A 15,022-nucleotide genomic window follows, 5' to 3' on the forward strand; every position below is an offset into this window, starting at 1 on the left:
TACTGAACTCTAAACTGGACTACACTTACTGCACTTTAGAGTCTGGAACACAATAATTCACGCAAATAATAAACTTACTCTAAAAGACTGCACCTGAAAGTGTAAAATCCACTTCTGATACTTCTTTCTGAGGTACAACTCTATCTTTATACAGCCCCACTAATCATCGTACTTACTAACTTAGAATCTTTATGAGTAACACCACATAATGAGTTCACAACATCTAGAGCTTCAACTCTCATTTCCATTCTCACAATCTTCAAAGATTCAAACTTAGATTCTTACACATAACACGAATATATTCAACCTTTAATAAACCATACTGCTTTCGTCATTGCCTACAAATGTCGCATCTATAAACTTATATTTCTAAACCATGAGAATCAAGATTATACAAAAAGGCTCAACATCATCTATCCATAACTTAACTTCTTAACTTAGCTATTAAGAACATCATATACTATATAACTAGTCTCCTTCCTCATAGTAACTCAATGGTACTACTAACCACATGCAACATATAATAACCTTAGAAAATAATGCATCCCCGTATCACATTGGGCATACTTCTTCATCATTCGTACAACATCATACTTAATTATGAAAAATGAACTCAAACTCTTGTACATACTGTTCAACCCTACTAGATCACTTTCATATAACTAGCACCACTAACCAAGGAAATCATTCATCCACCTCGATGACCAACAACTGTTCAAACTTAATGTCTAGTGCTAAACATGATTTAACAACCCACCTTACATACTATTTTCACTTGGAAGCTATAAAATAAAACATCAAGAAACATTAGTCCACTAGAACTTCATAATAATAGTAATCGGTCAAAATCATATGATCTATCTCATTATAATCCATTAGCATATACTACTTCTACACATCACTACTATTTACCTTTTCCCTTCTATACCCCTAAATTAACGGTAGTCACTCACCAAATACTTCATTAATATCCTATACTTTTCAATCACCATAAATATCATCAATAACTTCTTCCATACTTCAAGCAAACAACAATTCTCCTTAATTAATAACTCCTTCTCTACCTTCTACTAAACTATCACGCAGGGACATATCACCTTAACAAAACTAGACAACATACCTAAGTTTATATCTATATTTTCTATCAATCGTCATTCCCACTTTCTTGCCACAGCTCTTCTATACCCATACTTCCAACTATAATAAGGTTCTAATATTCATAAATCATAACACTGAAGTTCATAATACCCCTCAAATACATACTTCATTTAACAGTCTAGGTTCATTCTATCTCCTGTCATGAGCACTATTGGTATTGAAGAAATAATAAGGAATATGAATACATATATAGTTCTGTCTCAACTGAACAACTCATAAGGATGAGAACATAAACTTTCTACATAAGAAACTTAACACACTAGGGAGCTCCTCTCAAGCCCCTTGTGTGACTTTTGAAGTCTCTACTAGTAAATCTGAGAGAATTATCTAGGGAGAAACTGGAACTTGCTAATCATGTTATCTCAATAATAAGTCATAGATAAGGAATTTTGGGGTAACACATGAGTAGGCAGGAGTTTCTAAAAAAATAATTTTACAGCATGATTTAGAGTATGAAAGAAGGGAAACTCTTTTTAAATGCCTTGTAGCCTCTCAAAGAAAAGTACAGATATGTCCATACCATTTCGCAAAACACTACTAGACACAGCTTTACAAACACCCTAGGACACTTGAACCTTGTGCTCTGAAACCAAGATTGTAACACCTCAAAAATGGTCTCGAAATGTCACACGGGGCTTAAGACCACAAGTGATCCCAAGATAACCCTTCTACTGGCATGACTCATAAGCAAATAAATAAAATACAACAATCGGATCAAAATAAGTGAAAGATAACTCTTTCCTGAATGTGATCAATACAGAACTAAATTAAAAGGTTTACAACTCTGCTTTTAAAAAATATTACTAGAATCAAATACATTAACTCTACTGACTATCTATGAAGCCTCTACTAGTATTGACTATAGGTAGCCGGGATATGACCCCTAACTATCCCAAATCAATATGACTGAATAAAGAAAAATATAATACTGCTCAAACTATATGACTAGCTCGAGCCTTTGAATCAAGTGGACTCATCACCTACTGACTGAAACTGCAAACTATTTGAATACGGTATACATGCTACAACTGAACTGATACCTACATTATAGGACAATGTAGAACATAGAAATATATGTGGATATGTACTTTGAGGATATACTGAGTATATGGGGGTGAATGCATAAGTAAAAACATCATCTTATCATCATGATTTGTAAAACAATGCATGCTAAATATAAATGACTCATATATGTTGTAATATCTAAAATACTAAAAAAAATAATCTTGAGAAGCAAGTTATGCTTTATATATCTAGTCATAACATTTAGTTTTAAAAGTTGTACATGTATTCTCTCTTTAAATCATGTTATCTAAGTATAGAAAGGACTCACTCTTATATTTGAGATCTGAAAGATGAAAACTGTAGCTAAAGTCTTTCTATAAAGCATAGTTTGAATAAATTTGTGAGCCTTTACACATAGTTTTCTAAAACCTTTTCTGTTATTCTTTTATATTAGAGAAAATACTTTATCTTCAGGGATTTCTTTCAAAGCTTTTCTTTACTAGTAGGGAAAATACTTTAAAACTATTCTGAAAATCTTTACTGATAGGGACTTGGGAACTTTGACAGGTTCTTCTAATCGACATAAACCATGTGAGAATTCATGGAGTCCCACGTCTTGCCTACGTTGGGGAGAGTTGTTCTACCCCTGCCATCAAAATAAAACTTCTTATCTTAAGTGATCACAATCTTAGTCATCCACGTAAAAGTAGAAATAATCTTAATCCTACGGGGGCACAGTGTTCTGGGGCATGAAACCTTGGTAACATACCCATCTCGGTGCTAAATAATACTCCCATTCTTAAGCTTAAGATCTTAGAAAATCCACTTCAAAATAGCACAAAGGCTTACAAAAAGACCAATTATGCCCTTTCTTTTCTTTAAATCTCAAGTCATATGAACAATGTGGATTCTTTATCTTAGCTCAGGACCAAAAGGCCAAATCTTGATCAAAAATCTAAGAATAATCTTATCATAGGGTATTCATAGCATAAACAATCTTGAAATAATAATTTTTAATTATGGCTTAATGACCCATGCATCAAACTCACGTTAAAATATCATAATGTTCATGCTTGATAATGTAAACATTGATAAATTAATTCAAAATCTGGAAATTTCTATAATATGCATGAAAATATGAACATAAACATGCAACTCAACTTGTAAATCACCTGAAATCTCATAATCTTATAAATAACAATGTTGGGTATAAACCTTAACTTCAATTTCATGGGAAATCACATAAAATTCAGTAAACTTGTAATTAAATTAAGTTTTGGGAACAAGGATGAAAAAATTATCCTTGTTGAAAAACTTCACATACCTTGATTGAAGATTAGATAAAGAAACTAGATCTATTGATTCCTATTTGAGTTCTTGGGGATGAGTTCTTGATTATCTTGTCATGGGAATCCTCAATTTGGAGCTTTCTTGAAGAATATATTAAGGATTTTTGATTTCTTGGTGAAGAAGCTTTGAAGTTTTAGGGTTTTTCTTTGAGAGAGAATGAATGAAATTGGGCATAAAGTGCTTAGAATACGCTTAAATCTTATATTTGGACGGATTGGGGGCTTGGAAATTGACCAAAATGTCCTCTTTAAACTTCTGGATAGAACTGAATACATAATATTTTTTCAATTTGGGTGGAAACTACGATGCGCCACTATTGAGGTGGCTTACTGGAAAATGGATGAGTGGAAACTAGACATTCTCCGCGACATGCCACCATTACGGTGCCTCATTTGGAATGCTATTTTCAACACTGGCATGACGCGCCTATCATGTTGGGCTACAGTTTTTTGACATTTGGGAATTTGTACCTCTCCGCAATATGGCAATATCACGAAGGTCCACTAGAATTTACAATTATGAAATTGTCCTTCACCGCGACACGGTGGTTGCTGAGATAGGACACTGTCAACTTAAAAATGCTCTAACTCATCAACCTAGTATCGGATTTTGGAAAATTTGGTATCGATGGAAAGGTTATTCAATTTCCTATACAATAGAAAGTCTAAATTTGGAAAATACCACATGAAATAAAATGTATTGATCTTTGAAGAGAATCATTGACATTCTAGGGATGATTTTAAGCTAGGAAAAGTGCGGGGTGTTACACTTTGATACAATTTTTAATTATTAGATACTTTTAAATGACTTTTGTATAGTATTTCATCTTTATCTTTCATTTTTTACAGCTTGTGATAGATCATAGGTTAGCTTGGGGTTACTTGTAACCTTAAGCACCATGTTAGGAATTAGGAGTGACCTCGAGTTGGGATACAAACCCTGACCCTATATTGTTATGGTCACGAATCACACCTTAATACTCATGTCCTCACTTAACGACTTATGGGGGCCAAGTCATTATCAAGAAAGAATCATAAGAAAATATCATTGGTCAGGCAATGAAAGGAACCATACGACTCATTACAAGTGGGTACGACTCATCAGTTGAGCTGTTACCTATATAGTTATCAGCTCTTCAATGAAATTCTAGAGTCCCAAAACTTGAGGTGTTACAACTCGGTAAATTGTTAAGTAAGTTTTTCTTTGATTCAAGGTCTAATTTCATCTTGATTTTGTGTGGGTTTTTACTATAAACTCCCTTTTATATAGGGAACATTATTATTTCATAAAAATTATCATTTTACCCCATTCATTTTTGGACTCATTTTTCAAACCTATTTAGACACATCTTAAATAGTGTCAATATGGATATCATTAGCTTTTTTTTTATTTATAGATGTGCAATGAACTTGTTTAGTGAATTTTTCAGTTCTATGTATTATGACCATTTTGCCCTTTCCCATAGTTGGTATATGTTGATATTAAGATTTGGGGATAGTTGGCATAACTCTCATGGCGATCGAGAATGAGTTGTGTGGTTTGTGGTGTTTTTTGAAGCTTAAGATGCCAGATGGTTGACTTCAATCAACACTTGTTATTCTGAGTATTCAATGGAAAAATGGACTATGCTAATAGATATAAAATGTCGAATTGGGTTGGTAGCAGGGTAGGATCAATTTTTTAGATCTTTATATCTTATTTTGACCCTTCATTTGGAAAATAGTGAAATAAGGTTTTGTGGGTTAATTTTTGGAAACAACCTTTTTTAAAAATCTGATGTAACCGATGCGTTTAGGACATCAAAGTTATCTTACTAACATATATAGTTTATCTCGATGGGATCCTGATTAAATCTCGAGGGTCCAACTGAAGCTTGGTTGGCTTGCACCAAAATCAACATCGGCTGATATATAATGTAGCCACTTAAGTGGCGAAGGTTAACTTAAGAAATATCCGCTTTAGCTGCAAAGACCACTTAAGTAGTTACCTCTTTAGAGGCCAGGCATCACGTAAGTGGTCACCGCTTTTGCCGCGTGGTATCACTTTAGCAGTAATCTCATAAGCGATCACTTAGTCTCTTAAGCTAAAAATTCTATATATAACTCTCTTTCGACAATTTTCCTTTATTTTTGGACCTCCAAGCTTTTGGAAAGGTGATTTTTAAGGGTTTCAGCATTGAATTTTGTGTGGGTAATCGTGGGTCCAGTTTAGGCTACTTTGTAGGGATTTGCTTGTAGATCTTTAGCCAATAAGCCACAAAATTCACCCCTTCCACATTCATGGCCTGCATTATCTTGAAGATTTTCTCCATTTCATCCAAAAAACCCTGAGGATCTTCCTCTACCTGCACACAGTAATAGTAGGAGGATTTATTTTCATAAACTGGACAACCGATATGGCCTCAGCAGATGACATACTAGATGCACCCCGCTCAGCCTGAGCATCAACCAACTGAGAAATAAGATGAATCAATATACAAAATTCCCCATTAGTCACCTTACCTTGAGGAGGACTAGCAAAAATTGGTGGGACTCTATAAATATTAGGGACTGGACCCCTAGATCGAGTATGGGTCCCCTGAGTAGTACATGGTCCTTCAACATTGTCCCCAGTTGGGACGGAAGAGTTACCTTGCATCTCAAATCGTCGAGGTATGATCTGAAAAGTGAACAAATAGGAATTAGAAAGGACCTTAGACCTTGTACCTTGAAAATAGAATACCAAGAAAGTGAAACATTCCTAAATACCTTGTAGCCTTTCCCTTATTAGTGTGGTGCGCTACACACCTCTAAATGAGTCTCGACTTGACACGGCTTTGTGAACTCCTAATTGACAGTGAACATAAAGATCTGATACCAACTTGACATATCCCAAATCAGGTCTTTGTTATAATGGGCATCTCAAATCCAACCAGGACCGTAGACAACGCCTGATACCCAATCCAACCAACCAACTTATTCCCTGAGTTGGATGAATTCCCAATATATAACTAGATAGTGTATATGGTCACTAATCCAGACTCTGGGATAGGTCTATGATCGTGACTTTCCAAACGAGTCTACCGTCTAAACCCCAACCAATAACCAACTACCAAACTGAAACTATAAACCAACAACCAAAATAATAACAAAGTTCCTGTCCATAACATAATATAAGAGAATGGAACAATTATAAATTTAGTTCAACGGTATCATCCCTAATATCAATGTCAATTTTAAGGCGGACACCACGATTGATCCCGCCTATTCCAACCGATAGTAGTTACACAAAGCCTCTAACAAAAAGAAAATCACTCTCCTATTGGGACGTGCCCCAAACCATAGCCAAAACTAATATCCTTACAATAACCAAAGTATGTAAGGATGTCCATAATACGAAATGGAATCTTCCAAAATATGGAAACTCACCACTTCAATCCAACCAAGATGATCCCAAGCTTTGATCACTATACAGAAGGAATAGAGTGGTTGTTTCCTGCATTGCATAGGGATACATCCTTCTAATGATGGGTTAGAGGGTAAACGCTAACAAGTACTCAAAATAAGGATAAAGTAATGCCAACCTATAAAACCAAGTAAACCAACCATACACACATATCTATACATACATATATACATATAAAGTTATGCCGGAAAGGTAATTAGGATTATCATATATTTATAACCATTAACCCACGTATGTGTAGCTTAACCATCCTAGAACCACCCACGGGCTATATGGGTCTAGTGTAACCCCCTGAATGGGCCTCGATGTATGTAGCTGCACGAATACAGATACCATAAGATTGGAGATTCTCGAGTACCCTTCGCTCTCCATGATACATATATATAGTGTACTTAGAGGATTCCCATGTACCTCATAGTATCATTTATGGTCACTATGACCACCACTCATGTTGGAAAACATGAGTTTCCATTGTCTGTCCATTAAACTTGCACATTCACGGTTAGCTATCACACCTCACCATTATTGCCCAATTATAACCATTACCATCCAACCAAACGATTATACCATTATTATTAACTAAGGCTGTTAGTAGTGGTCATCATACCGACCAAAGCTTACAATAAATGTCCTTAGCCAACCTTTTTATGTAAAGGGATTCCAATGTACACATAGATTACATTATCAAGTTAACTTGGGGGAGTCCCATATACCCCACAAATATTCCATTATTACGTTTTCTTGGGGAAATCCCATGTTCCCCACAAGGAAGTTTAATTAACCATAACCATGACCCCCAAGACCTAATCAATTAACCATTACAAACCATTTATACTATTTAGGGTTCCATTACAAAGTTATACCATGCAATAATTCCATTAAAAGTCCAATAATATTGTAAAAGCATTCTTATAGGTATTTTATCAAACATGTAGGGGGCATATGTGTCCAAAACCAAAATCAAGTACCAATTAACCATCCCCATGCAACCAATTATCCAAACCACTATTAAAACATGTATCCATAATTAAAACATGGGAAAAGCATAACCAAACATTTAATACCAAAACCCCAACATATATTTGAATACCCCAAAACCGTACAACCATTATGCCAAGAAAACAAATCATAAAACATGCCTTTAGTTAGAACTAACAATGAGGGAGTAGTATCTTGCCTTAGATTACAAAGATGATGGAGAGGATTCACCCAAACCATCCCCAAATTGATCCTTTAGGTGGAACCCTAGCCTTTCTTTACCCAAGATCCTTAGAGAGAATTAGAGAGTGTTTGTATGTGCTTAAGATTAAAATAATAGGGTAAATGATATCCCAAAAGAGTTATAAGGGTAAATAGGGTAAATAAGGGGGAAATGTCTAAATTGTCTCCAACTTCAACTACATAAAAGTCCCGTGAGTGGGTATGACTCCACCATACCAGTCATAACCTTCCATACGAGTGGTACCCACCACTCGTACCCTATGCCTTCCCCTTGAACACAACACTAGTCAACATACGACCATTCCAGCCAAATCATATCAAGGTATACAACTAATACCCTTAACACGTACCCAGAACAAAACCAACTGGAGTGGACACTGTGCAACATATGAGTTGGACAATACGACTCGTACCCTATATCACGACCCATGGTGAGCCACTCATAGACCCCTTAGATGCCTTTACTTTTACCTTTAACAAAGTTGTAAAGAAATCAATCTTTCATTTAGCCAAAACTATGAAATAAGAATGTCATAATAAAATATATACGTTTCACACGAATATCTAGAGCCAAAAAAATGCAGATACTTGGACTTTATATCCTCTTATGCTTCCCATGTAGCCTCTTCCACCTTATGGTTCCGCCATAGAGTCTTAACCAAGGACACATCCTTGGTCTGTAATCGACGGACCTGACGATCCAAGATCCCAATCAGGACCTCTTATATGACAGAGAATCTGAAATGCCCATACCCTCCAAAGGAACTACTGAAGAAGGATCACAAGACACTTTCTCAACATAAAGACATGAAATGCCAGATGAATGAAGCTCAAACTAGAAGGAACCTCTAATTCATACGCCACACTACCAACCCTTCTCAAAACCACATAAGGACCAATAAACTGGGGACTGAGCTTTCCATTTTTTCCAAACTATGTTACTCCCTTAATAGGAGATACCCTTAGGAACACCCTATCCTAACCTCAAACTCCAAGTCCCTATGCCTTACATCCACATAGAACTTTTAGCAACTTTGGGTAGCCTTAAGCCTATCCAAAATCACCATCACCTTCTCCATAGCTTGTTAAACCAAGTCTGGACCAAACATATCTGCCTCACAACCTCGAACCACCTAATAAGAGATCTACACCTCCTACCATACACCACCTCAAAAGGGTATATTCCAGTACTAGAATAGTAACTATTATTACAAGAAAACTCTATAAGAGGTAGATGCGAGGTAGATGCGCAACCCAATTAGCACCATAATCAATCACACATGCCCAATGTATGTTCTCCAATGTCGTAATAGTCCTTTTTGCTTGACCATCCATCTACAGATGAAAAGCAGTACTCAGACTCACCTTAGTCCCCAACCCCTTCTGAAATAACTGCCTAAAATAAGATGAAAACTGCATACCACGATCAGAGATAATAATAATAGGTACCCCATGTAGCTTCACTATCTCATGATGATACAACCTTATATAATCATCTGCCAAAAAGTTAGTCCTTACTGGTAAGAAGAGAGCCAACTTTGTCATCCTATACATGATGACCCAAATTGAATAATATTGATTTTGTGACTGAGTAAGACCGGTAATGAAATCAATGTTGATCACTTCCCATTTCTATTTTGGCAACTCAATTTACTGATACAACCTACCAGGTCTTATGTGCGTAATCTTTACTTGTTGGCAAACCATACAATTGGCTACAAAGTTAGCCACATCCCCCTTTATACCATTTTACCAATATATCTTGTGAAGGTCATGAAATATTTTAGTTAAATTAGGATGAACAACATAGCGCGATTCATGAGCCTCAGATAACACCCTATCATTCAAACTATCTGCATCAGTTACACATACCCTCCCTTGATATCTCAAGGTACCATCACCATATCTTAAATATGATTACCTTTTGCCTATCTATATCACCCTTGATCTTCATCAAGACAGGATATCGTATTTGGTTCTCATTGATTTCTATATAAAGAGATGACTATACCAACTTCTTAACTATCACACCACCTTCCCCGGAGTCTAGAAGATGGACCCTAAGATTAGCCAAGAGGTGAAAATCCCTTACCAAATCCCGCTTCTCTTTCTCCACATGAGCCAAACTCCACATGGATAACCTACTAAGAGCATCATTAATCACTTTAGCTTTACTTGGATGATAGTAAAGGCTTATATTATAATCCTTGAAAAGCTCTAACCATATCCTCTGCCTGAGATTCCGATCCTTCTAAGTGAACATATACTGTAGACTCTTATGATTAGAAAAGATGCCCACGTGCACTCTATACAAATAGTGCCGCCAAATTTTCAATGCAAATACCACTACTAAAATCTCCAAATCATAAGTAGGATAAATCCTCTTATGCATATTAAACTGCCTGAAAACATAGGGTATCACCTTCCCATGTTGCATCAAAATGCAACCAAGTCCCACCCGAGAAGCATCACAATAAACTACAAATCCCTCAGTGCCTTCAGGCAAAGTCAAAATCGAATCCAAAGCTAGCTTATCCTAATGCTTCTCAAAACTTCCCTCATAATCATTGGACTATAGAAAATTTACTTTCTTCTTAGTCAACTTAGTCAAAACGCAACTATCATTGAGAAACTTTCAACGAACCATCTATAATACCCAGCTAAACCCAAGAACCTCTAAATATATGCTAGAGTCGCGGGTCTAGTCCAACTTTTAACCAGATCCACCTTTTGAGGATCCACCATGATCCCCTCACTAGAAATAATAAGACCAAGAAAAGTGACAATGTTCAACCAAAACTCACATTTTGATAATTTGGCATACAATTGTTATTACCTCAAGGTCTGCAACACCACAGGAGGTTATTGGCATGATCCATCACACTCTTAGAATACCCCAAAATGTCATCTATTAATACAATGACAAAATGATCCAGATACTGTCTGAAAAGCATGTTCATCAAATCCATAAATATTGTAAGATCATTGGTCAAATCAAATGACATAACCAAGAATTCAAAGTGCCCATACCAAGTTCAGAAAGCCATCTTAGGGATATCTTCCTCCCTAATCTTAAGTTGATGCTACCTAGACCAAAGATATATCTTAGAAAAGAATTTTCCACCTTGCAACTAATCAAACAAGACATCTATCCTTGGAAGAGGATACTTGTTCTTAATTATCACCTTATTCAACTGCCTATAGTCAATGCACATCCGAAGTAAACCATCTTTCTTGCACATGAATAATACTGGTGCACCTTATAGGGATACACAAGGATGGATAAAATCCTTTTCCAAAAGATCCTTAAGTTGCTCCTTGAGTTTTCTCAACTCAACCAGAGCTATTCTATACGAAGGAATAAATATCGGGAGAGTTTCCGAAGCCAAATCAATACCAAACTCAATCACCCTATCAGGAGGAACACTAGGAAGATTATCCAACAAGACTTCAAGAAATTCATTGACCACCAGAACTGAATGCAAAGAAGGACCTTTTGAGCTAGAATCTTTAACCAGACTAAATAATAGAGATACCCTTTAGACATTTAACCTTTGAGATCTAAGATAAGATATAAACCTCCCCTTAGGAGCTAGGGAACCACCCTCCCACTCAATAATCGGTTCACCAGGGAACTTAAATAAAACCCTATGGGTCCAATAATCTAAGGACTCGTAACAAGAGTGTAACCAATCCATACCTAGAATGACATCAAAATCCACATATCATGTTCAAACTAATCCATCAAGGTTTCTATACTACCAACAGATACCATACACCCCCTATGGATTCTTTTAGTAACAACTGAGTTACCTAATGGGGTATAGATAGAAAAAGTATCTGAAATAACTTCTGGATCAAAACCAAAATACACATCCACATATGGGGTCACATAAGAAAGAGTGGACCCCAAATCAAGCAAACAATACATGTTATGAGAAAAAAGTTATAATGTACCGGTCACGACTTTAGGTTACACCTCAGATTCCTACTGAGTAGTAATAGGATATAACCTATTCTGACCTGAGTAGGTACCAGAAGCAAAAACAGATGTAGAAGTAGCACTCTTTGGTGCAGGAGTAGAAGATGAAGCAACCAAAGCCTTACTCGCTCTCAAAGCACCCTTACCAACTGGATAGTTTATAAGCATATGGAATGGTTGACCATATTTGAAACATCTATCCCTTCCTTCATCATAGAAACTCTATGCAACCCTTTACAAAATTGACAAGAAGGGCATGATTAGGTCGACTAAGCCCCACTCGCCTAAGATTGGGCACCTTGTGCTCAGAAATTATCACCACCCTATTGATCCTTACAACCCAAAGGATTAGGGTAAGAAAAACTAGCTATAGAGAAGGAACCAAAACTACCCCACTTTTTTTTGGCCACTTACCACTATCCTGGCCACCTTGATATTGAGGACCACCCTATTTAGATGACCTAAACTTCTTATCCTACCTTTCCCCAAACTCAGCTTGCTTTCTTTTTTCTTTTTCCACTTATTGCATATGAAAAATCAACCTACAGATCGCCATGTCCTTTATCAGAAATATAGTTTTGCTTTCAAGAATCAACTCATTAGATGATCCTGAGTCAAACTTCCTCATCCTAGCACTCATATTAGCCGCCAACTCCAGAGCATACCTTGACAATTGATGAAACTTTAAGGCATATTCCTTGATTGGCATCTTTCCTTACCTCAAATTAACAAACTCCTTCATTTTTAACTCCCTTGGCTCTTAAGGAAAGAAGCAATCCACAAATGCATTGGAGAAAGACTCCCACAAAAATGACTCTTCAACATTACCCTTTTCCTCATCCCATTCCTCATACCATTGGTACACCATATTCCACATTCGTGGTCTGCATCACCTTGAAGATTTTCCCCATTTTATCCAAGAAACCCAAAGGAACCTCCTCCACCTTCACACCAGTAAAAGTAGGAGAATTCAGTTTTATAAATAAGATAATCCTTATGGCCTCAGTAGATGACATTCCAGATGTACCCCGCTTAATCTTAGTAGTAACCAAATAAGCAATAACATAAATCAATTGATGAAATTTTGCATTAGTCACCTCACCTTAAAGAGGCCTAGTAAAAATGATGGAACTCTAGAAATATCAGGGATTGGACTTCTAAATCGAGTATGGGTCCCTTGAGTAGCACGTGTCCCTTCAACATTGTCCCCAGATTGGATAGAAGAGTTATCTTGCGTCTTAGATCATCGAGGTATGATCTGAAAAGAAAACAAATATGAATTAGAAAAGACCTTAGACCTTGCAACTTGAAAATAAAATACCAAGAAAGTGAAACATTACTAAATTCCTTGTAGCCTCTCCCTTATGAGTGTGGCATGCTACACATTCCTAAAAGAGACTCTACTCAACATGGCTTTGTGGACTCCCAATTGACCATGAACCTAAAGCTCTGATAACAACTTGACATGACCAAAACTAGGTCCTTATTGTAATAGGTATCTCAAGTCCAACCACTACCATAGACCACCCCTGATACCCAACTCAACCAACCAACATATGCCCTGAGTTGGATAAATTTCAAATATGTAACAAGATAGCGTAGATTTGCACAAATCCAGACTTTGGCATAGGTCTATAACTATGAACGACCAAATGAGTCTACCATTCGAACCTAACCAATAACCAACTACCAAATCAAAACCATAAACCATTAAACAACATAACAACCAAGTTTATATCGATAACATAATATAAGAGGATGGAATAATCATAAATTTAGTTTAATAGTATCATCCCTAATACCAATGAAAATACTAAGAATGACACTACTACCGATCTTGTCTACTCCAACCAATAGTAGTTACACAAGGCCTCTAGCTAAAAGAAAAACAATATCAAATTGGGAAATTTCCCCAACCATAGCTAAAACCAATATCCATAAAATAATCAAAATATGTAAAGATGTCCATGATATAAAATAGAGACTTCCTAAATATGGAAGCTCACAACTTTAATCCAACCAAGTTGATCCCAAGATCTGATCACTATGTAGAAAGAGTAGAATTGTTGATTCCTGCATCACATGGGGAAATAACCACTCAAGGATGGTTAGCGAGTGAACGCTAGCAAGTACTCAGGAAAAGGATAAAGTAATTCTAACCTTTAAAATCGAGTAAACCAACCATTCACATATATCCATAAATATATATAATAATATCGAGAAAGGGAACAAATGTTAGCATGCATTTAAAACTATTAACCTAGGTATGTGTAGCTTAATTATCCTAGAACCACTGATAGCTACTACCCCTAAACGGGCTCTGAAACGAGTAGCTACACAAATTTGAGATACCATAAGAGTAGGGGATTCTCAATAACCCTTCTCTCTCTATGATACATATGTATATTGTACTTTAAGGATTCCTATATACCTCATAGTATCATATATGGTCGCTATGACCACCCCTCATATTGGCAAACATGAGCTTCCAGTGTCCATCCATTGCACTCACACCTTCATGGTTAGCTATCATACCCCATCACTATTGCTCATACCTTCATAGTTAGCTATCACACCCTATTACTATTGCCCAATTAAAACCATTACCATCCAACCAAACAATTACACAATTATTTTTAACAAAGGTTATGAGGAATGGTATCATCATACCAACTATAGCTTGCAAGCAATATCCCCATCCAACCTTTTTATGCAAAGGGATTCCCATGTATAGATTACATTATCATGTTAACTTGGGAGAGTCCCATGTACCCCATAAATATTTTATTATTTCATTTGTTTGGGGCAATCCCATGTACCCAACAAGGAAGTTTAATTAGCCATAACTATGAACACCAAGAC

This window comes from Capsicum annuum, chromosome 4 (genome assembly GCF_002878395.1).
Source record: "Capsicum annuum cultivar UCD-10X-F1 chromosome 4, UCD10Xv1.1, whole genome shotgun sequence".
Lineage (NCBI taxonomy): Eukaryota > Viridiplantae > Streptophyta > Magnoliopsida > Solanales > Solanaceae > Capsicum > Capsicum annuum.